Source organism: Sciurus carolinensis, chromosome 8 (assembly GCF_902686445.1).
Source record: "Sciurus carolinensis chromosome 8, mSciCar1.2, whole genome shotgun sequence".
Lineage (NCBI taxonomy): Eukaryota > Metazoa > Chordata > Mammalia > Rodentia > Sciuridae > Sciurus > Sciurus carolinensis.
The window spans coordinates 119,039,444-119,063,616 of record NC_062220.1 but is presented as its reverse complement, the minus strand read 5'-3'; the positions used below and the strand labels follow the sequence as shown (position 1 = coordinate 119,063,616).

The following is a 24,173-nucleotide window of genomic DNA, read 5'->3' as shown; positions in this document are numbered from 1 at the left end:
CTTCCTAACCCAACTTGCAATATTTTCATTTACTGTTCTTCAGGGACATGAGTATTGTCATGGGGAGTGCTCAGAATTTATCAACTTCTTAAATGTCCAATAAGGAAATGATTTAGTATTTTCCAAATCATTCACCGTGTTCCAAACACTTGACTCTGAACTTGCAGTGACAGCACCATTAAGAAGCTTAAGGGAGTGGGCATGACTATGTTCAATATGATTTCACAAACATGGTCTTCATCCAAAATTTACTGACCTTGACTTTAGCTGTGTCCTGATGTGATGGGAATATTCTTGGAACCTCTTCTTGCAGAACATTCTACATTAGAAATTTGGCTCAGGTCTACAAATTGGGGGGTAAATTGGTATGTAGAAGTTTTCTTCAAACATCCTACATTACTTCTGAGTGTTTAGATTCAACAAGAGTCACACTGCTTGTCCATCCACTAGATCCAAGGATGTTGAATTCCCCGCACTTCATTCTGTAAGCAGACCTCAGTGCAATCACTCAGATTAATCCGTATGAGTGTACCCAACTTGCTTCTGATGGTTATGTACAATCACATGGTCTATATGCACCGGATCACATCTGCGGAGATGTTGCCCAGATGATGGTGTAAAAAGTGTGAATTAGGGTCCCAAGAGCTGAGACGGAGTTTTCAGGGCTAATCCTCCACTTTCTGTCCCCTTTCTGTCCCTGGGGGCTGAGCCCTGCTCTGGAAAACACATATTCCATAAGCAGTTGCTCATGAGTCTCAACTCAGACTGATTTGCATAACTGGCATCTCTCTCCAGTGAGGGGAATATACATATATTCTGCCATATGAAAAGTTTTTTTGATGGTGTAAGTGGACTGAGAGTGGAGACAATTGAGAAACATTAATTCTTTTCCTAATGCCTTCTGGGGATGGGGAAGAGAAGGTGATGACCTTTGGAACAGAGTTCACTATGCTGGATGTAATTACCAAGCCCAGAGGGAGACCTAGGAAAATACAAGTCCATTCCTCATCATCGTCCAGAGAAGTCCAGTTTATAGGTAGTATAAATCACTATGACAATCTAAGGAGCATCAGTCCATGATACGTTGAACAATTTGTTATACACACCAAAAATACTGGTTGTTAAGTTGTATACAAATATATCTGAGAACCTCATGTCTGAGTTAGCCCCAATGCAAGACTGTTAAAAGAAGTAGCTCTCCTGGCTGAATAGAGCACAGTGCTGGATCATAAACTTGGAGTGCAGTGTTAGTGGAGGTCAGCGACTGAATGTTTCAGTGCCTTCATCTCTGAGAAGAGCCAGCAGTCCTCAAGGTTGACACTGTGGGATTAGACACATTCATTCTTCTTAAGCCCCTCTCTGCTTCCCTACACACCCCATGGCCAGCAAACAAAAGAACCCTCGCTGGAGACTGGAAGTTGAAAGAGCCTCCCCAAAAGAGAAAGTTTTAATACTGAAATCTATCATTTAATTCAAGAGAGTAGTTTTATTTCCATCAAAACATGCTTTGTACATATGTAATGTAAATTAATGTCTTCAAATTGTTGAGAAATAACATGTTTTTGTATTTGCCTTGTGATTTTATGGACACTTTTATTTGCATGGGGAAAAAAACACTGTAATTTTATTTCACTAAAAAAAGCTTAACCCTTGTGTGAAATGAAGGAACTGTCAATAATTGATAGTAAAATAATACAGCAACCTGTTAGCCTGGTTTTCAGTTTTTGATCTCCAACCTGTCATATGGAAGAAGTCACAGCTTTTGTAGAACTTTAAGGGGAAGAAGGGATTTAAACAGTGTTTCTTCCTGTCAGGATTACCTGTTGTTGTTGTTTTTTTTTTTTTGCCTTACTTGCAATTTCATCCATCAGATTTTGGTAAATCACAACCATATTGTTTATGTATAGTACAAAAGAATTACCAAGAAAATCTTAAAAGTTGTGATCTGACATGCTATAAAGGATTCTTAATATTGAATGTCTTTCATATATCCTGGTGTGTCAGAGATTCTGTGCCTCAAAAATTGTTTCCAAGGTTGTTTATACACTGTATTTGTTCACATGCATAGTGAATAGGAGTTTTTTTACTTATAGTTCAGAAGAGTCAATAAAACCAGTATCTTCACTTTTAAAAAAATTGTTTTCTTTTTAAAGAAGGAGCTAAGAAAACCCAGTAGTCCTTATACAAATGAACTGTACTATTGGATAAGCCATTAAATATTCTATTTTAAGAAGATAAATGCTTAGTAGATAAAAACAAATTTTAATTCTCAGACTTGTAGAATTTCATTCTTGAAAAGGACTCTTGTAATGTAAGCTACTTTCATTCAAACTACTTTTTAGCTTCAAGAAATTGGGTAATTACTAAAATTTTCTTGTTAAAACTATAATTTAATAGAGTTATCTTAACATGCATTATCAGTTATTTAAATGTACTGATATTACAATATGACACTTTGGAACACAGGTCCAACTACCTGATACCAAGTGTATTTATCTTAAAATTGGGAAAGTTTTCCATGACAAATGCCACAAATATTTTTACTTTGAAACTTATCCATTATGTATATTTTTTAAATATCTTACAATAGTTTCAGAAAAAAAACTTCAGTAGGGGTACTGGGCTTGAACCAAGCCATTCTTTATCACTGAACTACAACCCCAGTCCTTTTTGTTTTTTGGTTTTGAGACAATATCTCATTAAGTTGCTAAGGGTCTCTTGAAATTGCTGAGGTAGGCCTCAAATGTGGGATTCTCTTGTCTTAGATTACAGGCATGTCCCACCAGGTCTGGTTATTTTCACAAATTTAAAACAAAAGTTTGTATACCTAATAAAGTGAATCTTCAATGACAATGGAGAATGATAGAATTCTACACCTGAAAACTGTTTGGATTATATTTGACTTGTTCACCTAAAACAGAAATGTGGTCATTTATCTCAGTTTGCAAGCTTAATTTTCCAGTGTCATTTTTCCTGTGTCAGTTTTGCTAATACAAATGCTCACAAAACAAACCTTAAAACAGTCAAAATTCTTATATTTTGGGAAAACTGATAGTCTAGTCTGATATATCTAACAGAATTTTCCCATATTTATTTCATAGAAATATTTTTAAGATATTTATATTTTAAACTTTGTGGTACTAAAATAGTGAAAGTCAAACTTTAAAATTAAAATATTTGTACTTACTTTGTATATCTGGTCATATCACTTCCCACAATACAACATAGTGTTTAATTCAATGGTATGAATGAAGAATGCTAATGATGACAAAAGTTTGTTGACCACTAACAAGAAAGTCGGTATATAGGAACATTAATAACCCAATCATACTGAAGGATCTTAGTGGTGGGCAAAATTGACATCATTTATGAGACTTAGTAGTGAAATATTTTTCTCATTTTAACTTAATTGTCCACATCTTTTCATTTTGATGTATGCCTTACAGTTTCTACAGAACTCAGTACCACTACTCCCTGCCTTATTTTCTTGTGACATTGATAGTTGTTTAGGAGTGGGATGTAAATATTAAGTACAGATGTAAAATTATTTTTTGCATTAAACATTGGCCTTTATATGTTTTCCATAGGAATGAGAGAGCTTTGCCCAGTTGTCTTCATTGTATGAAAATGAATTTTTTTCCTACACATTAACAAACAGATTGCAAATGCGAATGCTCTTCTATGTGGTATGTTTGGTGGACTTATTAATGAACAAGTATTGATTGCCTACTCTGTATCAGGTTCCATGCTACCTATGTCTATTTGAAAATGTTGTGTAACTTCTAAACAAACCAAGCAAATTGAAACTTTTCTGAAATTATGAAGACATCATCTGATAACTTATGTCATATTTCCTATATATGTGGACATAGAGATATTAAGATAGGAAAGGTTTCTACATAAATGCACTGACACAAATGCTATTAATTTCCATAGCAATTGTATTAAATCTGTGCAGTGCCTTTTACTAGAGAAGGAATCATAATTAATGACCAGGTCAGTAGAAAAGAAAAGGGGAAAGTGTACACAATGATAATATTATATCTAATTCACAGTGAAGATAGTCATTTAATTCTTTGCCAAAACTAGGGTATAGCAAGTATTCTTAAACACTAAATTTAAATTGTTGTTTGTATTTTGTGAAAAAGATGTTCACTAACAAAAATCTATTCACAATATTATATAAGTATAAAATTTGTGTATTAAAAAAGTGTACTTCTTTCCCAACCAAAATATTGATATTCACATAAAAGCAAAATGGGAAAATAGCCAATGCAATATTCTCCTTTTGGAGGCTCCCTACAAGTGAAAGCAGATTTTATGTCACTTCACATGGCCTTTGCTTGTCCCAGTTATATTCCTTTCCATACATTTCTAATAGAGTACTCTAGATTTACCACCTTGGATTTGCGAGTATGCTGACTAAGAGACAAAAATGGCCATGCTATCTATCAGAAAGGCAAAATGTACTCATAACTATTTTATTTATTAAGATACAAAAGGTTTCTACCTAAATGCACTGACATAAATGCTATTAATTTCTCATACTCTTTTTTTTTCTCATGGAAATGTTTGTACTATTTTACCATTGATTTTTATGAAATATAATGTTTTAAAGAAAAATAAAATAAAACAAATTTAAAATTTTTCTCTCTAGAAATGTCTGGAGATTCAGAAATAGTGGGAAATGGGCAAGGTTGGTATTTCAAACCAAGAATAGAAACTCTTCTGATTCTCAAAATGGAAGCTATGTCGCCCTTTCAAACCAGACTTTTAGGATGAATGAAAATATTGGAGGAGGGCTAGCCCATTTTTGCTAATTTGTTTCTAAACAGAGATTATTAATGTATGTGTCTAGGATTCAGTTATTGAAGGGAAAATACACTATTAAATAACACTCTTGTGCGAGTAAAATACACAGTTAGACCAGAGCAGCACCCCTTAATGTGGCATGTGCTTGCTTGAAAATTCTATGAGTGTCACAATGGTAACATAGGATGCACATCTTACCTTCCATTCCAACTGTCATTCAGTGAGCTGAGGCTCAAATAGAAAAGCACTGGTCTGGATTTCAGTGGCAGTCCCACATGGGAAATCTAAATTGCTGTGGTGAAGGTATGTTCACATTGATATTTTGAAGGCTGTTTCTTCAAAGGGATCAGTTAACTTGTACTGAACATATTTTCCTCTTCATTTTTAAATCTTCCACACTCAATCTACTCTGCTGAGTTATAAGTATTTTGTAATTTTGTTTTATCACACAACTATTATATTTGATTATTCTCTCCACCTAGTTGCCTTAAATATTTTCCTCAATTTAGGAAAGTGGATATTTCCTAGTGCCAATATCATGTGCACTCTTTGAGTGGATCGATAAGCAGGGGGAGGACAGCCACCTTGGTTTCATGAAATGAAAAAAAGAGAGAATACAGATGCTAAGTAAGTCAATAGATATCCCATGAAAGGTCATTACAGGTCAAACTCTTCTGAGTGGATATGTGAACCTCTAAAATTAATGTTAGAGAAGTCTAAATCAAGGCATTTGCAGAAAGGTAAAAGATCAGAGAGATAGAGTCCTGTTTCCAAGTGGTGATGACCACAAGATCCCCGGTGTTAGGGAGCTATTGGGATGGAAACAACAAAGGACAATGCCATGAAGAAGTGGAGTGGACATGGAATAATGGAGGAAATGAGGGACTTAATGGAGGCTACAGTTTTGGGTAGTCCCTGCTATGCGGATAAGTCTCTGGTCTCTGGCATTCAAGGATCTAGGCAGGGATGAGGAAGGATAGTGGAACAGGCCTGATCAGATCTGGTGCATCTGCAGCAGGTTTTCAGCCATCTGAAAATGTCTATCTGCTCAGGTGATAGTGCAGAAAATATTAATTTACAAAAAAGAAAGTAATTGAAGAAAACCTTCAAGGATGGAAAGATCTACCATGTTCTTGGATAGGCAGAATTAAGATTGTCAAAATGGTCATTATACCAAAGGCACTATACAGATTCAATGTAATTCCAACTAAAATCCCAATGACAGAATAATATTGCATTGTGTATATAACCACACATTCTTTATCCATTCATCTGTTGAAGGGCATCTAGGTTGGTTCCATAATCTAGCTATTGTGATCTGAGCTGCTATAAACATTGATGTGGCTGTGTTACTGTACTATGCTGATCTTAAGTTCTTTGGGTATACACCAAGGAGTGGGATAACTGGATCAAAAGGTGGGTCCATTCCAAGTTTGCTGAGGATTCTCCACACTGATTTCCAGAGTGACTGCACCAATTTGCTACTCCACCAGCAAATAAATGGATGAAAATGGAGAATATCATGCTAAGTGAAATAAGACAATCCCCAGAAAACAAAGGCCGAATGTTTTCCCTGATAAGTGGAAAATTATATATAATGGGTGTGGGAGTGTGGGGAGTGAGAAAAGAATCAGGAACTTTACATTATGTAGAAGGAAATTGTAGGGAAGGGGTATGAAAATATTAGATTATCTACAGGGAAATGAGAGGGAGGAGAGGGTGGGGGTATGAAAATGGTAGAATGAGACAGACATCATTACCCTATGTACATATATGATTACATGAATGGCATGAATCTACATTATGTACAACCATAGAAAAGAAATGATGTACCCCACTTGTGCACAATGAATCAAAATGAAGTCTGAAAAAATTAAAAAATAAATGATTTTTAAAACATCCAAATGACATTCCTCATAGAAATAGAGAAAGCAATCATGAACTTCATCTGGAATAATAATAATCCTCCAATAGCCAAAACAATCCTGAGCAGAAAAAGTGAAGCATGAGGTATCACAATACAAGACAAACTAGACTACAGAACAATAGTAACAAAAACAGCATGGTATTGGCACAAAAATACCATGGCAGATCAATGGTACAGAATAGAAGACACAGAGACAAACCCACAAAAATACAGTTACCTCATATTAGACAAAGGAGCTAAAAACTTACATTGGAGAAAAGATAGCCTGTTCAACAAATGGTGCTGGGAAGCAGGAAATCCATATGCAGTAAAATTAAATTAAACACATCTCACCCTGCACAAAACTCAACTCAAAAGGCATCAAGGACTTAGGAATTAGACCAGAGACCCTGCACCAAACAGAAAACAAAGTAGGCCCAAATCTTCATCATGTTGGCTTAGGATCACACATCCTTCACAAGTCTCTCAAAGCACAAGAAATCAAAGCAAGAATAAATAAATGCAATGGATTTGAACTAAAAAGCTTTTTCTCAGCAAAGGATACAATCAATAATGTGAAAAGAGAACCTACAGAGTGGGAGAAAATCTTTTCCACATGCACGTCAGATAGAGCACTAATGTCCAAAATTTATAAAGAACTTACAAAACTTTACACCAAAAATACAAAGAACCTAATCTATAAATGAACCAAGGACCTGGACAGACACTTTACAGAAGAAAATATACAGATGTTTAATAAATATGTGAAAAAGTGTTCAACATCTCTAGTAATTAGAGAAATGCAAATTGAAACAACTCTAAGATTTCATCATACTCCAATTAGGATGGCTATTATCAAGAACACAAACGATAATAAATGTTGCATGGATGTGGGGGAAAAGGCACACTTTTGCATTGCTAGTGGAGTTGCAAATTGGTGCAGCCACTCTGGAAAGCAGTGTGGAGAGTCCTCAGAAAACTTGGAATGAACCCACATTTTGACCCAGTTATCCCACTCCTTGGTTCATATCCAGGACTTAAAAGTATCGTACTACAGTAATGCAGCCACATCAATATTCGTAGCTCAATTTACAATAGCTGGATTGTGGAACCAACCTAGATAACCTTCAACAGATGATTGGATAAAGAAACTGTGGTATATATACACAATGGAATATTATTCAACCATAAAGAAAAATAATATTATGGTATTTTCAGATAAATGGATGGAATTGGAGAATATCATGCTAAGGGAAATAAGACAATCCTCAAAAACCAAAGACTGAATGTTCTCCCTTATAAGTGGATGATGATATGAAATGCCGGTGGGGGTTGGGGGTGACAGAAAAATGGAGAAACTTTAGATTATCTACAGGGAAATGAGAGGGAGGAGGGGGTGGGGGTATGAAAAATGGTGGAATGAGACAGATATCATTACCATGTGTACTTGTATAATTACATGAATGGTATGAATCTACATTGTGCACAACCAAAGAAATGAAACGATGTACCCCATTTGTGTACAACAAATCAAAATGCAGTCTGTAAAGATAACAAAATAATAAGAAAAAGAAAAGAAAATATTATTTCTCAGAAATGGGGGCATTCAGCCCACCTAAGCACCATGACCCCAGGGTATCTGTTTCCCCCCTTTAACTCACACTAACAGCTCATAACAGCATAAGGAAACATAACTCTTGGCACAGAAATCAAGTGGCAGTTGGTTTAGAATGGCCTGAGTTCTGAAACAGTTTCTCAGGCACACACAGCTCTGACATTTGGGGGGTCAAGTGCACACCAGAAAGACTACTTCTGAGGCAGTTGGCCATGAGAAGACCCTGGGGGAAGAGGGCACAAGTTTGGACTCTAACCTCGACCTTCAGAGAGGCTTTGGATGAAATTATCATATTTTTGGTCAATAATTTCAAGGAAGAGGCAAGAGATTTGGCTCAGTCAACACTTCTGGGACATCAGTCTTCCCAAGGAGGCCTTCAAGGAGGAGGATTTGTGAAAGAGAAGAGTTAAGGGGTCCTGGTTCTAAGGTATCAACTACAGGGCTCAAGTGTTCAGGGATCTCTGATCCCAGATAAACACCTACACTACTGTCCCACATCCACCAGCAATGTTGTGGTTCTGGACAAGTCCCATAAAAACCTCCAAATTTCAAATGCCTAAACTCAACATTGTGGGTTAAGGAGTCTGCTCCACTCATACCACTAGGCTGATTTGGGATCACAGGAAATAACAGATATTCTCCATGAGCTTCTCAGATACCCAACTCTAAAGAATGAAGACTGGATTTCAACACCCACCACCATGGAGGATGACATTGGTTTCATAACTCACTGTTCAAATATTGCCAAAGATCAAGCTGAAGCTTACTCTTCCACACATTTTATGATAGGACTCTTTAGAACACATAGGAAGCACCAATCTTCTTAAGGCTGCCTGTATGTGATCATTGACAGCCTGGTAGCATTACATGAGCCAGGTGAACACTTCTGCATCTCCACACAAGAAATTGAGGCACAGAGGGGTTTATTTAACTCTCACAGGTATATACAGCTATGAGGTAGGATTTGAACATAAGTCACATGGCCATAGACTCTGCTCTTGGTCACTGTTCTCTCTGCCTCTCTATGATTTCCCCTTAGTAAAGGTGTTTGTACACTCAATAGTCGGTTGGGTTTTAGACCTCCCCACATTGCAATAAGATCCTTAAGGCCAATCTGACTCAGGTGCTTTGCTGCCCCAATGGTGAAAAATGTGTTCAAAAGTGTGAATTCTAAGAATATTCAAATCCCTCTCCTCTTTCTTGAAACATAGATTGTGTTATTTTAATATCTTGTCAAATAATGCACAATAGACAACAGTAATTTTTCCTAATATTTAATTGTAACATTGTCTCCCACACTCTGGAAACTAACATTCTGCTCTCATTTCTATAAGGTCAACTTTTCAGCTTCCAGCAAACAGGGAGACTATGCAGCATTTGTCCTTCTGTGCCTGACCATTTCATTTAACCTAATGTCCTCCAGGAACGTTCTTATTGTTGAAAATGACAGAAATCTTCCCACTGGAAAAAAAATACAAATATTTAAGTTGCTGGGTATGCTATTATTGTATACTTGAATTCAAAGGTCAAATTGTGTTCCCAGATATTTACAATTGTCATGTCAATTAAAACTACTTGAACTGTTATTTGAATTACTGCTATTGACCCTCTGTTCTTTTGCTAGCAAGTTTTCACCAGCTGATACTATTTTATCACATTTCACAGGCTGTTGCCTCCCATCAAAGGAAAAGAAGTCAACAACACATCCTGAAGACTTCCGTAGGCCTTTGGCCAGAGGAGTCCGACTCTGGCCACCAAATAGTGTGTACACTGACGAACAGTCGAACAAAGGTACTGTGGGGTTGAGTCAGTGTGTTCATCCTTCAGTAATGATTCTAGTCTGTTCAGAGTTCCAGTTCCTCTTTTGTTTGGTGTGTGCAGATTTATGGCCATTGAGTCAGTCAGTGGTGCTATAGGTCCAGAAGTGAAGATCTATTTCCCACTGAGTTTTTTGCACTTGATCCATTAAACTATTGATGGGCATTTTTGTTGATTCCATCATTAACCTACTGTGAATTGGCCTGCTGCAAACATCAAAGTCACTGTATTATGATAGTATGCTAATCTTAGTTCTTTTGAAAGCAGAGAGGAGCAGGTCCACTCACAGTTCTTCCAGGAATCTCCACATTGCTGTCAAGAGCCATCGTAATAATTTGCAGTCCCACCAACAGTGTGTCACTGTACCTCATTTGTCACATCTTTGCCAGTATTTCTATGGGTGTTCAGTTTTCCCAGCACCTATTGTTTAAACCACTATCTCCTGTCTACCATATAGTGTTAGTACTTACATCAAGTATCAGGTGGCTATAAGTATATGGGTTGTCTCTGTGTCGTATATTCTATTACATTGACCGTCATATCTATTTTGAGACTGATACCATGGCATTTTTGCTACTCATGTTTGTAGTCTACTTTGAGATTGGGTATCGTGATGTGTCCTACATTTCTTTTCTTACTCAGAATTCAATTGTCAAAGCAATTCTGAATCTCTTATTCCAAATGTATTTCAGGATTGGGTGTTCAATACTGTAAGGAAAGTCATCAGTATTTTCAAGGGAATTACACTGAATCTGGATATTGCCTTTGGTAGTTTTGCCATTTTGATGATATTAATTCTGCCTATCCAAGAACATAAACAGTCTCTGCATCTTCAGGGATGTTCTTTGATTTCCTTTTCAGTGTTCTATAGCTTTCATTGTCGAATTAGTTCACCACTTTGATGAGATTAATTCCCAGGTGTTTTTTTTTTTTAGATTATTGTGAAAAGGATGAATTTCCTGAAGTCTTTTGCAGCTGAATCACTGTTGGAGTATAGAAATGCTAATGATTTAGGAGAGTTGATCTTTTATCCTGCTACACTGATAAACTAATCAGGTGTAGAATTCTACTGGTGAAATTTATTGGAGTCTTCTAAATATTGAATATTGTCAACAGCAAACAGAGAGAATCTGACTTTTTCTTTTCTACTCATATCCCTTTAATTTTCATCTCTTGCCTCATTGCTCTGACTTGACTTTTGAGAACTATACTGAATAAAAGTGATAGAAGTGGACAGTCTTTTTTTGTTCCTGATATTTGAGGAAAACCTTTCATTTGTCTCTCTCTTCAGTGAGATGTTGCTTTGCATTTCTCATATATACCTTTTATAATGTTGAGATTGAGTTCCTTCTATGCTGAGTTTCTCCAGTATTTTTTAAATGGATATTGCTATGTTTCCTGAAATGCCTTCTCTGCATCTATTGATATGATCTTATGATTCTTATTCATAATTCCACTTATGTAATGTGTTAGTCAGCTTTTTTTTTTTCAAAGCTTGAAGTAAAAGCCCTGGCAGGGAACTTAGAGTAGGAAAAGTTTATTAAGGTACTAATGGATCCGAAGGTCTCAGTCCTTTGACTGCATGCCACAGTCCTTAGGACTCGAGGTGAGGCAGAGCATCATGGTGGAATAGTGAGGTGGATAAAAGTGGCTCAGACATGATCAGAAGGCAGAGGGAGAGACTCCACTCTCCAGGTACAAAATATGTAACCATAATCACACCCCCAATGACCCACTGCTTAAGCCACACACTCTCTGCCTTGTGATACCACTCCCTTAATCCCTTTCAGGGAATGATTTCCCTTACTGGGTTAAGGTTCTCATAACCCAATCATTTCAGACCAAAACCTTGCATTGTCTCACACATGAGCTTTTGAGGAACCTCTCATATGTTAACAATGACAAGTGGTGGATTACTTTTATTAATTTGCACATGTTGAACCAAATTTGCATCCCAGGCTTGAAGACCACTTGATTGTGGTGTATGATCTTCTTAATATGATTTAGAATGCAGATTACTAATGTTTTATTAAAGATTTTTCATCTATGTTCAACAGGTATATTGGTCTGTGGTGTTTATTCCTGGATGCATCCTTTATAGTTGTGATATCAAGGAAATACTGGCTTAGCAGAATGTACTTGGGAGTGTTCTCTCACATTCAATTTCATAGAATAATTTGAGAAAACTCATGTCAGTTCTTCTGTAATGGTCTGGTAGAAGTCAGCTGGAAATCCATCTGGTACCATGCTTTTTTTGACAGAAAGCTTTAACTGACCTTACAATTTCATTCTTAATACAAATTGGTCTGTTATGGTTTTCTATACCTTCCTGGTTCGATATGTGCACTCACATGTGTTTCAAAATTCGTCATTGTCTTCTAGATGGTGTTAAATAGAATTACATGGGTCAATGTATTTCATGGGTCTCCCCACGTTTTCATTTGTCCAGTTGGGGAGCAAATACATCACCCCCGCTGCTGTCTGTGGAACAGCCTTTCCATGGTTCCTGGGCTTATTCTCTGGGCATGTATTCACACCATCCATTCTTTAAAGCAACTTGTTGAAATTCTCAATCCACTTCAGCTGCTCCTGTGTGCCACCAGACTCAAAGGGGGAAGGGAGCAGGGCTCTCCTCCACATCTCTGACTTGAATTCCCCTGGCGAGAATGCTCTCCATACCTCCAGCTCTAGTTCTTCTAGGCAAAGTCTAGGACTTTTGGCTGGTGCCTGTGTCCCTGCTCAGATCATCGAGGTCGAGTCTCCTCAACTTGGCTGTGTCAAGGTGGCTGCTGTCTTGCTTGCTCTTTTGGAAGAACTGAGCACCTTCTTGCACCAGTGTACAGTGCAATGAAGACTCTGGATCAGCCAAGTGAAGGCTGCCTCTCTGATCTCAGGATTTCCCACACTAAATCTGTTGCTTTTGTTTTTGTGCATTTTACCTCTGTGATCTAGCAATGCCACTACTGCTATGGCTGCAACTGCCACTACCAGCTTGGCTATAATGTATAATGTATAATGTATAATGTATTTCTTCTTTGTTTCATGGGCCCAAAATTCTGATTCTCTAAGACTCCCTGACTGTCCAGTATTGGGTTTTAGTGAAATCCCCTTTCACCCACCTCAGAGCGAAGCAGTATTCCTGCTCTTTTAATTCCAGGTCATGGAGCTACAAGAAATAAACTCTCTCTCTACCTGCCATTTTGCTTTCATCTTCTAATGTATTATTTCCTATACTTGAGATTCTGACTTTCTATGTCTCTATGAATTTTTTTGCAGTTCACTATCAAGTTTTGGTGAGTTCCTTTAGTTACCCAACTCAATAGAAGTGGTTTCCTTCCCTTGCAAGTCAGGCAAGGAGTAACTACCCAAGGTGCATCCTTCTTCCAATGTGCAAATTTCTCTCCCCCTAATGACAAATTTTGTATGATTTCTATTCTTTTCTAGTAGTCAATGTATTATTCAGGGCCAAAATATACTCTATCTTGATGAATACCTCATGTGACCTTGAAAAATTTATTTTCTCATTTTTGAATGAAGTATTTGTACAAAGGCCAATTAGATCTATGTGATTGATAGTGAGTGGTTTTGCTAGTTTCCTAGAGTTACCATGTCCAAGCAGCAGATTTTTTGACTTGAAGTACGATCTCAGAGATCTATAGGCTAGAAATCCCACAATGAACCATAAGCAGGTCCATGCTCCTTCTGAAGATGGTAGGAAAGAACATTTTCTTGCCCATTCCTAACTTGTACTGGATTGTTGGTCAAACTCTCTGCTTCAGTCCTCACATGGCATTTGTCCCTCTTGAATGTGTCCCATCTCCTTATGAGAAAAGTCATCATATTTGCAGAATAGGTCCACCCTGCTCCACCACAATATATCTAATGGATGAGATGTCAATGGCTCTCTTTTCAAAACTGGTAAAATATTGAGGTACTGGTGTTGGGACTTGAACATATATTTGGATGGAAATAATTTGACCTATAACACAGCTGGTCGAGTCAACACTATACTTTTTCATTTCTTCCTCATGGATCTGTCAAGTGCTTTAAAAAGGAATGCTGAAATGTTCTAGTGTAACACTGGAGTGTTTCATTTCTCACTGTGCTTCCTTCCACTGTTTCTCTGTTTTCATCTCCTTCCTGGAATCCTCTTTCTCTGTCATCCAAAAAATATAATGGTCCCGCAGCACCTGAGCCTGTGTGTGTTAAACAACCATCTCCATAATCCCTAGACCCATGTCCACAGCAAGAACTCCCACTGAGAGAGCCTTCAGCAAACCAAAATGCTGACACTTACACTGTATTCCCCTAGATGCCTACCGGGTGATCATGGAGGTGGCATCGTTTGACTGGGAAGAAGAAAAAACACCATCTATTGCTGAGGTAAGGTATATCTTATATTTGTCTAAGATATAAATGCTGTTTTCTTGTTTTCTTTCTTTTAGTTCATATTCAGGCATGAACATCTGACAGTGTACATTATAGATGAGTTACACAGTTTCTTTTGTGTGGAATTACATCTACAAGTCTATTAACACTGGTGTCTGATTCAAGATGACATTAATGTACCACATCAACAATTGTGAAATGATTGTAGTGAGCATTTTCCTTGGTAGCATTTTCCTCGGTACAAAAAGAACTGTGTGCATGTCATCAAACTGTACCTGAGAAATCCCTCATACAATACTCCTGTCTTTCTCAAACATGCCCTCTCTGCCTTACTTTGTGGCCCTTGGATCAATCGTTTTTTCCCATTGAGTTATTTAATGTCACCATAGACAACAGAAGATGTTATAAGAAGACTCATCTTATCATGCTCACACAGTCTTCCTTTCTGTAACTGCAGGTGGACTTTGCAGAAAATGAAAATGTAAGTATTCTTAATTGCCTCACGTGCTGAGGAAAAACCTCCGTACTGTAATAGGTCAGGGTTTCCTGCCTATTTTTCTAAGAAAGTTATCCTGATTGCAGATTTCTTTTGGAAATGAGGATTGGGATGTGGTGACGGAGTGATAATTCAGTGAAGAATTATGACCATCGACCACCATCCTGACGCACCTGTCATTTTGGTGGTGTGCATTATGGTGTTTGAATGAGGTTGTGCAGTAACCCTGAGCATGTTCATGTAATAATAATTTTGTATGTGTTTGTGTGGAATTGGGAACTTCCTCAGAAATTGTGTTCTTACGTGCCCAGTACAAGCGTCAGTTTTCTAAAATAAAACCCCACACTAATGCATGATGTGCATGAAACAATTCCTTCAACACCCAGGTCTGGAGTTCACTTTACTATGCCCCAATCTGTAGATAGAGATGATGTTGAGACAAATAATCCAGGTCTGGACTGTGTAAGTAGAAGAGGCAAATAGGGTTCAGGAATGGGCCCTGATATTGATCCTTCTGGATAGGGAACTGTACTCATCACTCAGCCATATGTCCCCAGTCTAGTTAATTCCAATATATTTTTGTGCTCATGTCCCCTACAGAGGTGTGAAATATTTTACATACTTGTATGGTGGCCTCAGTGGTCATCTCTGGAGGCAGATATCCCCTGAGGGGCACAAAATGTAAAACATACAAATCCCACATGGTTCCAGTCTAGTTGGAAAAGCAAAGACTCTGATTCTCATTTCTGTCTTCATCTTCTCCTTACCATATGATTTTACTACTGTCTATATCAAGAAATGCCCTGAATAACTCATAAGCAACAACATGAGTATACTAATAGTCATTCTGTATCCTCCTAGATCCCCCAAAGTGCATGGTGGAGTCACATCTTGCAGAAACCATGGGTCAGGAGGAACCATCATATGCCATGGTAAATTGTTTATCTTTTTCTAAAATGCAAGTACTGCTCATTAGTGTCTTTTTCTGTTGTATTATGATAGGTTCACCTGGATATTAGAGACATATTAGGGATGACATGCACAATATCCTCAATGGGGAGAGTGTCACAAGGGGCTGTCTGTTACCAACTGACACCTCATTGAAGACAACATTAACAACTACCAGCATCAGCTACACACTGTATCTTAGCAAGCTTTGTGCTTGGCAGTGATTTTCCCACCTGATCAATCAAGTCCATAATTGTCAACTTAAATCGACCTGAGACACAAATGATCCTTGGAAAACTTGTGTTGTTTGGTGGAAACTGGTTTGCACTGTCCTTGCCTTTGAGTTCCCTTGACTTGGACACTTTCTCATCTGATTTTTTAATGTCACCCAGTAAAGAAAAGCCTTGTGCACATAGGGGAGAGCATGACTTGACCTTCATAGTGATTCCTTTTCTGTAATTACAGGAGGTTTCCAGAGGAACCGTAACTGGTATGTATCCTGGCCTCACTCTCTTGCTGATGGATAATGTAGATGATGCCAAGGGTCGAGGGGCTTACAGCCTTTCGTGCAGTCACAGTGATTCCACTTCCTGCTAGAGGATGAGAAGCGAGCGTTTTGTGGTAGAAATTTTCAAAAACAAACAAACAAAGCAACAGAAACAGAAAACCACACACAAAACTACAGGCATTCTCTGCAATCCCTGGAAGCAATTGTGTGATTTGAGTGGTGTGGTTTAGATCAATGAGAGACAGGTGTGTCTATGCATGCATTCATGTGATGGAATTCTGAGTATGCCTGTGTGTTAGTTTTTTTACATTTGTTTGTTTTGCTAGATATATACAGACCAAGATGCCAGTGTCAATGTTTTTAACCAAAAATGCCATCCAATAAATCATGATTATGTACATGATTATGTGTAAATGAATCAAACTGTAAACCTTACACATGTGAAGTTCTTTCAAAACCAAGAATACCTCAATTAGCATGGAAAATATATCCCATCAAAACCCTGGAAAATTTTCACAGGACTCAGTAGGACAAAGACTTGTGTCACTCCTGTCAACGAACCACTTAAAGGTTTGTAATGGTTTGCAGCATCTTGTTGAAGGCCCATGACCACACAGAACTTAGAAAGGGTCTGAGAAGCCAGAACACAGATCAGGGTGATCTAGAATATTAATATTAATATTAGCATTACTTTCTTTTTATTGCCATAAAGAACACATTTGAGACTGAATAATTTATACAGGTGTGTTTAGCTGACAACTCTGGAGATTGAAGAGCATGGCACTAGCACCTGCTTGGATTCAGTGAATGCCCTCTTAGCTGCATTGCATGACTGGTGGTGTCCTCATGGATGCAGGTGCAGGAGGGAGAAATCACATGGGGAGACAGGAAGCCAGTCAGGGATCAGATGTCTCATTTGGTCTTCCTATAGAATCCAGGATCTAACAGAGGTGTGAGAAAAATATATTCCTGCCTGTTGACCAAATGACCTTGTTACCTTTACCCAGGCCTCTCTTCCAACAAGTTTCACAACTCTCATTATGGCCACATTGAGGACCAAGCCTCAATCACATAATCCTGTAGGGGACAATATCCAAACCTAGCACTCCTCATGATCTGAATTGGTGAAGAAGAAAGCATGGGACACAATTAGTTAAGTCTTTTGTTGATGTTTGTCTCTAAAGGTGGGATGTACAGCCAAGCATGGGACTCGAGCAGTGAAGAGGAAGAGCCTACAGGTAGGGAACAGTCCTCTTTATGTGACCCAAAAGGAAAAGTTTCCTGGTAGGGGTTCGGTCCCCCTATTATGTGGAAAATGAGGAATGTGTCTGAAATAGGAATCAACTGAAAAAATGTATTACTTTCATAGTTTAATGATGTAGGAATAAGAGTTAGTAGATCTACTGTCTTGAACATCCTGCTTGTAAGAGGACAACTTTTTCTTTGCTAGTGACACATAATCTTCCCTATAAGACCCACTCTGTCCTGAATTTGCCTCCACTAAGCATCCAATAGCTTGGCTGTCATTGGTGGACACTTCTTAGAAATCATGAAAGAAAGAATTTAGATCTGGGCTTTGGGTTTGACCCACAATGGAAGGAATCTAGTGGGACACACTTTCCTAGAGACATCTTGTGAACCTGTAGTCAAAGTTGTTCTCATTTGTGCTAAGCAGTGTGAAAGGAGTCAAATTCCCCTCTGCATGTTCTGGCCTTACAGCAGCACTTTCTCTTTTGTTTATTGTCTACTCCTGGTTTAGAAGGCACTCCCAAATATGGGGGACTTAAAGAAATCTTTATCAGACAGGTGTCTGGGTTCTCTTGTAAAGAGTGGGGAGAAGTTCATCCTTGAACGTGTTTCTCCCCTCCAGTTCTCATTTAATTCTCAAACCTGGGACTAGGAGGAAAATCTGAATTTGCTTGCATTCAAGAGGTCTATGTCCAGAAAGTCAGGGAAAGAGTGGCTACTTATTGGAGGAACATGTTGAGACAGACATCCCTACCTGAGGACAACTTAATCAGATGACTTTCGGCACTGATTTTAACCCTAATTGTACCTCCCCTTGCATGGTCATGGTCACATGCTATAGTGTCAACTTCAGTGCTCTCTATTCAATGAGGACAGTGGGAAAATATGAATTGGAAACCAGTGCTTGGGATCCTAGACCTATTCCTCATTGCAGAGGTGAAGTGATGGAAGTCAGGAGACAGGAAGGCAGACAAGAGAAGAATGGAGAGCTTTGACTTTGGACTACAGAACACCAGGAGCAGCAGCAACTCAAGTTCTCACCTTGACTTAACTCTACCTTTCCTTTTTCCAAGGTCACACCATCACCATCACTGCTCTTGTCCATGCTGAAGGCAACTTTACAGATACTGAGGATGAGGAGTAGAACAATGGGACCAGAAATGTGAAAGTAATTTATTTCCTATATATGTCTCTTTTTCATCCTTTCTTTTTTATAACCTCTTTGTAGCTCTTCCATGTTTCCTCTTTCCCACTTTGTATGACTCTTCTAAAGGGAATTTTCTCATACACATCTTTAAAGTCCTTGGATCTTCAATGTCTCATAATTCTCTCTGCACTAACTTTCTTAGTCTTGCCCTGCTTTATGACCTCAGGCTGCACCACTCATTCATGCTAAGCACACCTGCATGGCCATGCATTGAACATGAGTAGGTGGGATCAGAAAAACTGAGTTCTTCTCTGGTACATAGGACCCAAAAGGACTAGCTCTGCTGTAGCCACCATTGCACACCTGGGTACTCCTACCCCTGTTGGCTCTGAGCATGCATGAACGTACCCATTCCTTCCATATGTCAATTTGCACAGTTAGAAAGCAGTTCTTCTAACATGAATCTGGTTACAGAATCCGGTCCTGATTCAAAATGTGAGCTAAAGACAGGAAAAGGAGAAAAAGAAGGACAAGAATAGGAAATGTGAGTGTGGAGAGAATGGGAGGGAGACCAGAAGTCAAATAAGTGCACATAATTCTCCACGGCTTCCTTCCCTTTCTTGCACTTTATGTAATCCACCAGAATCACGGAAAGCACTGAAGTGGCCACTAGTGCATGTGACAATGACCATGAAAGGGGAGGTACAATTAGGGTTAAAATCAGTGCAGGAAGCTGTCTGAGGATGAAGCTGCAGAAGAGGTAGGGCTGGAGGAGCAGGGTCCTTGCTCCAGCCTGTGTCAGCACACCTGCTGCTCCTCAGGGGGCCCTGATGTGTGCTACTCAACCTTCTCACCCAACTTCCCTAGAGAACCCTTTCCTCTGCCTCATGTTCACTCTCTAGGGAGCAGCCTCAGAAGGTTTTGAAGGTGAATGTCCATGGGAAGTCGCTCCTGGAGGGCATTCATAGACATTCTCTGCCCATAGACAACACCCTTTGCTGAGGACAGCAGACCAGCCTCAGTTTTCCTCAACCAGATCCCAGGGGAGATCAGGGCCCAAAGTCACCTTGCACAACCTGAGGAAAATTGTGGTCCTTGCCGCTGTTTCTGTGGCCAGAAACTCCTCCCATGTGACCCTGCACCTGGTTCTGTGTTGCAGATTGTTCCAGGGACACCTGGGCAGACAGTGATTTCTGGTTCTGGAGTTCCAGCTTCTGAGGTGAAGCTTGCAGTGTAGAGAAGCTGCAATCAGCAGGCAGGAGGAGGAGCAGCAGCTGCCTTGTGGCTTTTCTCTTCCACAGGGATAATAGTCTACATTGTATAGAACTGTACAGATTTATGTTTACTTTGTTAAATGAGTTTAACATTGGTATTTAATGTTTGATGTTGGTTTTTAATTTATATTAAATTTTGTTTACTTGGTAACAGTTGCTTTTCAACTCATTCTATAAAACAAAACACATCACAGGAAAGCACAGTAAACAGAGAGAGATGTCCTGAGGTAGACGTTATTGAATTACAAAGCACTTATCCTAGTGACTCCCATCACATCAGTCTTCTCCTCCAAATAACCCTCATTTTCCTGTATTTTGTTGTTTTTTTAGGTTGGTATTATATCATTCATTATAATAATGCTGTGGGTTAATATAAACAGCAAAGAAATAAAGAATTAAATTGCAAGTGATGTAAAATCCCATCTAAAACCCACAAGTATACAATTCACTCATTCATTAGCTAACTAATTCCCAAGACAAGACACCCAATATAATAAAGTACTGCAAAGCAATTGGCAAGTTTCTCCTATTAAAATTGTGGTTTTGCATTTTCTATCCTTTTCTCAATCATGAAAAGAATTCTTTTTCAATGGTATATTACATACATATAAAAAAAGATAGAAACGTACGCTATAAACTTGTAACAGTGGCTGTAAATACATTATTTTACATGTTTTGCATAACCAATAGGTTGATTATGTTACATATAGAGCATGAAAACTATTAAAATAAAAACTAGACAAAAAATGCATGTCAGTTCTATGGTAACACACCAGGGACACTCCAGTATATCCATGCTAAAAAGTAAATAATATTGTGTGAAAAATAATGTCTTAAAATATAATTAATAAGAAATAAATTCAGTAAAGAATTATAATACCAAGTCATTCACATTTCAAAATTCATGCTTCTTTTCAGTGGATTCAATATTTTTTAACTGTTTTCAAAATTTGTTCAGAGCCAACATTACTCACAAATGTCACACATCTGTTATTTCAAACATTTGTTTTCCCATAAAAGACCTTTGCTTAAAATATTGAAAATGTTTTTTTCGATGAAAAAATGAAGCTGGATCAAATGCTGGTATCATTTTCAACTGTCACCTCAAGTGTTTGAGTGTTACAAATTTATCCAGCCAACCAAACAAAATGGAAATCATAATGGCACAGCTTGTATTGTAAATAGATCAAAACAACAGTATGTGTAACCCAAAGAGCAGTGGCACATTAAAGCAAAACTAGCGGATACAAGCAACAACTATCTATTGCATAGTAAATAAACTTAAAATGGTTCCAAGTGAGACAAGACCAGGGAGAGTTCACCATGAAGGTGCCAACTGCTTTTCTGGCTGACCACTGTTTTAAAAAGTGGAAATTAAAAAAGAAAAAAAATCATATTTGTGAAAAACTTTGCCTAGGTATACTATTTTCTCCAGTACAAATAAAAAAAATAATAGAACAAAAACAAACAAACCCAACAGATCCCCCTTATTTGAATAGAATAAAGCTCTGGTTCTGTCTGTCAGTTGGTGTTTTGGTCACACAGAATTATTATCTCAGATTCCTTTGGGTTGACATTGAAGATTGTTACAACCAAAAGTAGTCAATTGTGATATTTTTTAAAAATAACAAGTCAGATATTAGAACAGCTATCAGTGACTTTCACAGTATCAAATTTGACAAATTTGCATTAAGGTAATGTGGCACAAATCATGTAATTCAAAGCATCAACCCATTTGTTCCCCTCATATCTTCTTTCACATACTGGGTGACAGAGTCACATGCATTAACCTTTATTATGAGGGAGGAGCTGATCTTACCAGATACTTACTAAATGAACATAAAAGAAAATAAGGCACTTTCTTTTCTTTAGATTTTTTCCAATATGTCAAAAATTTGAAAAAAGATAAAAATGTGCTTTTGGTCCTTTGTTTCTTGACAACCACCAGAAAATATCATTTAATGAAATAAAAATTTTTTGTTCTTGTTTCAAAACACTTGAAAGTATAAAATGCTATATTTCACATATATATGTATATATGTATACACACACACATACACACACACACACATATATTCTGCACCAGCACCCTTGTATAGTAAAAGTATTTTTGTTCATTTGTTTCAATGAACTACACTTTTATCTTCAATTCCATTACATGTTTACAGCAAATAGGCGGGTGTGACTTTTACATCCTTAATGATTTTCTTCCATACCGCGAGTTGTAAAAAATTCTTGAACAGTTTGCCCAATAAAGTGACACACAATGGATGGACCTTGTTCTCAAACCTTGTGAAGGGGTATAAAATAAAGGTTCTGCAATATTAGCTCAGATATTCATCTTTTTAAAAATACTGGAACCACTCTCCAAGCTCGGGAACGCTCTCCAGGCTCGCCTAGGTGTTCCGCACCCACCATTCTGGCTAAGGAGGTGACTTCCTGCCACAAGGCCACCGGGCCCTTGTCCTTATATATGCCTGACCCATACAATAAAGTTGAGATTCCTGCTGTGCCTCGTGCACTGACAGACCTCCTGGCTCTGGTGTGTTTCCTTTGCTGACGACACTCATCATCCTGCTCGGCCCCATATTTTCCTCAGGTGGGCCCTGAGGAGGTACATCGGACCTTGTTGCCCAACAGGGAGCAACAACTGGTGCCTGTGTGAGGAAGACAAAGTCACCGACAGGCCAATCAGACTCTGGTTCTATTCTTTAGAACAATTAGTCTTAAAAATTGGGTTTTAGGAGATCCAAGATGGCGGACTAGAAGGAGGCTGCATTCCTTGTCACTCTGTAACTCCGGTTTCAAGCAGAGGAAATCTGTTTCTTGGTAAGGCAGTTTTTGCTGCTTATTGATTCCCTGCTGTTTACCCCATTTGTCTGCTGTGATCACCTGCAATCTGCTAGCATATTGACGCCTTCCTTGAGTGCAGATTGCTCACTGTCAGGCACCTATCATCTGTCATTTGCCTGCGTCTAGCCTGTCCATCACCTGCCTTACACCTATCCATCACCCAATGCACGAGGTTCACCACCCAATCATCCGACAACAGTCAGCAAACTGATCGCCGACCACCAGTGGAGTACCAGCTGCCTGTTGTTGCCTGGAAGTTCACTGTTACAGTACCTGCAGGTTTGATTACACATGGCTGCTGCCATTTTGAGACAACATCCAGGACCTGTAGGACCCCTGGCCGAACTGACTGAGCCCAATCTCCAGGACCCTTCATCCCGACCGATCACTCCCTGCCTCTGGGGCCCTCACATCGACTGACTGCTCCCTGATGCCAGGACCCCCAGACCAACTGACTGCGCCCTATCACTGGGACCCCAGACTGACTGACTGCAACTGGCCTCTAGGATCCCACAACCACACCAAACACACCCGACCTCCAGGACCCCTGCCTGACCAACCGCATCCCGCCTCCAGGACCTCCGGCTGACCATGGCCACACCCTGAGCTGCAGCTCCCCATTTGCCAACACATTTCAAAGCCAGAGCGGCCATCTTGGATAATCCTGGAAGCCGTGGCTCCGATCTTTAAATGGGGCAAAACACATCCTGAGACGCCTGCTGGAGGCTTGAAGCTCATTGTCAGGGGCTATTTGGTCTAGGATCGCATAGTGTCTGAATTGGGCACTGCTAATATTGATCTCCCCTTAAAGAAAGGGTTTTGGAAACCTATAGGGCCTCTATAAGCCTATAGGGGGAAATCTGCAATACCCCAGATCTGCACTGCAAGAGGGGAAGATACATGAACAACATGAAAAAACAAGGGAAGAAAATGATCCAAACAAATCTAGATTCTATATTCATAGAATCCAATGACAGTATGTTAGAAGAAATGTCAGAAAAGGACTTCAGATTATACATGATTAAGATGATTCGTGAAGCAAAGGATGAGATAAGAGAGCAAATGCAGGCAATGAATGATAATACCAATAAGTTGAAAGAGCAACTGCAGGAAGCAAAAGATCATTTCAACAAAGAGATAGAGATTATCAAAAAAAAAA

General features: G+C 38.7%; 3 protein-coding genes across 11 annotated transcripts in view; all 3 read right to left on the bottom strand.

Annotated features, from left to right (window-relative positions):
* The window catches only part of LOC124991706 (immunoglobulin lambda-1 light chain-like), a 1,192,366-nt gene that overhangs the window by 416,049 nt on the left and 752,144 nt on the right, over nt 1–24,173 (bottom strand). The gene's annotated exons all lie outside the window — the stretch shown is intronic.
* Nucleotides 1–24,173, bottom strand: part of LOC124991707 (immunoglobulin lambda-1 light chain-like) — a 1,154,667-nt gene that overhangs the window by 420,508 nt on the left and 709,986 nt on the right. The gene's annotated exons all lie outside the window — the stretch shown is intronic.
* The window catches only part of LOC124991709 (immunoglobulin lambda-1 light chain-like), a 981,515-nt gene that overhangs the window by 425,023 nt on the left and 532,319 nt on the right, over nt 1–24,173 (bottom strand). The gene's annotated exons all lie outside the window — the stretch shown is intronic.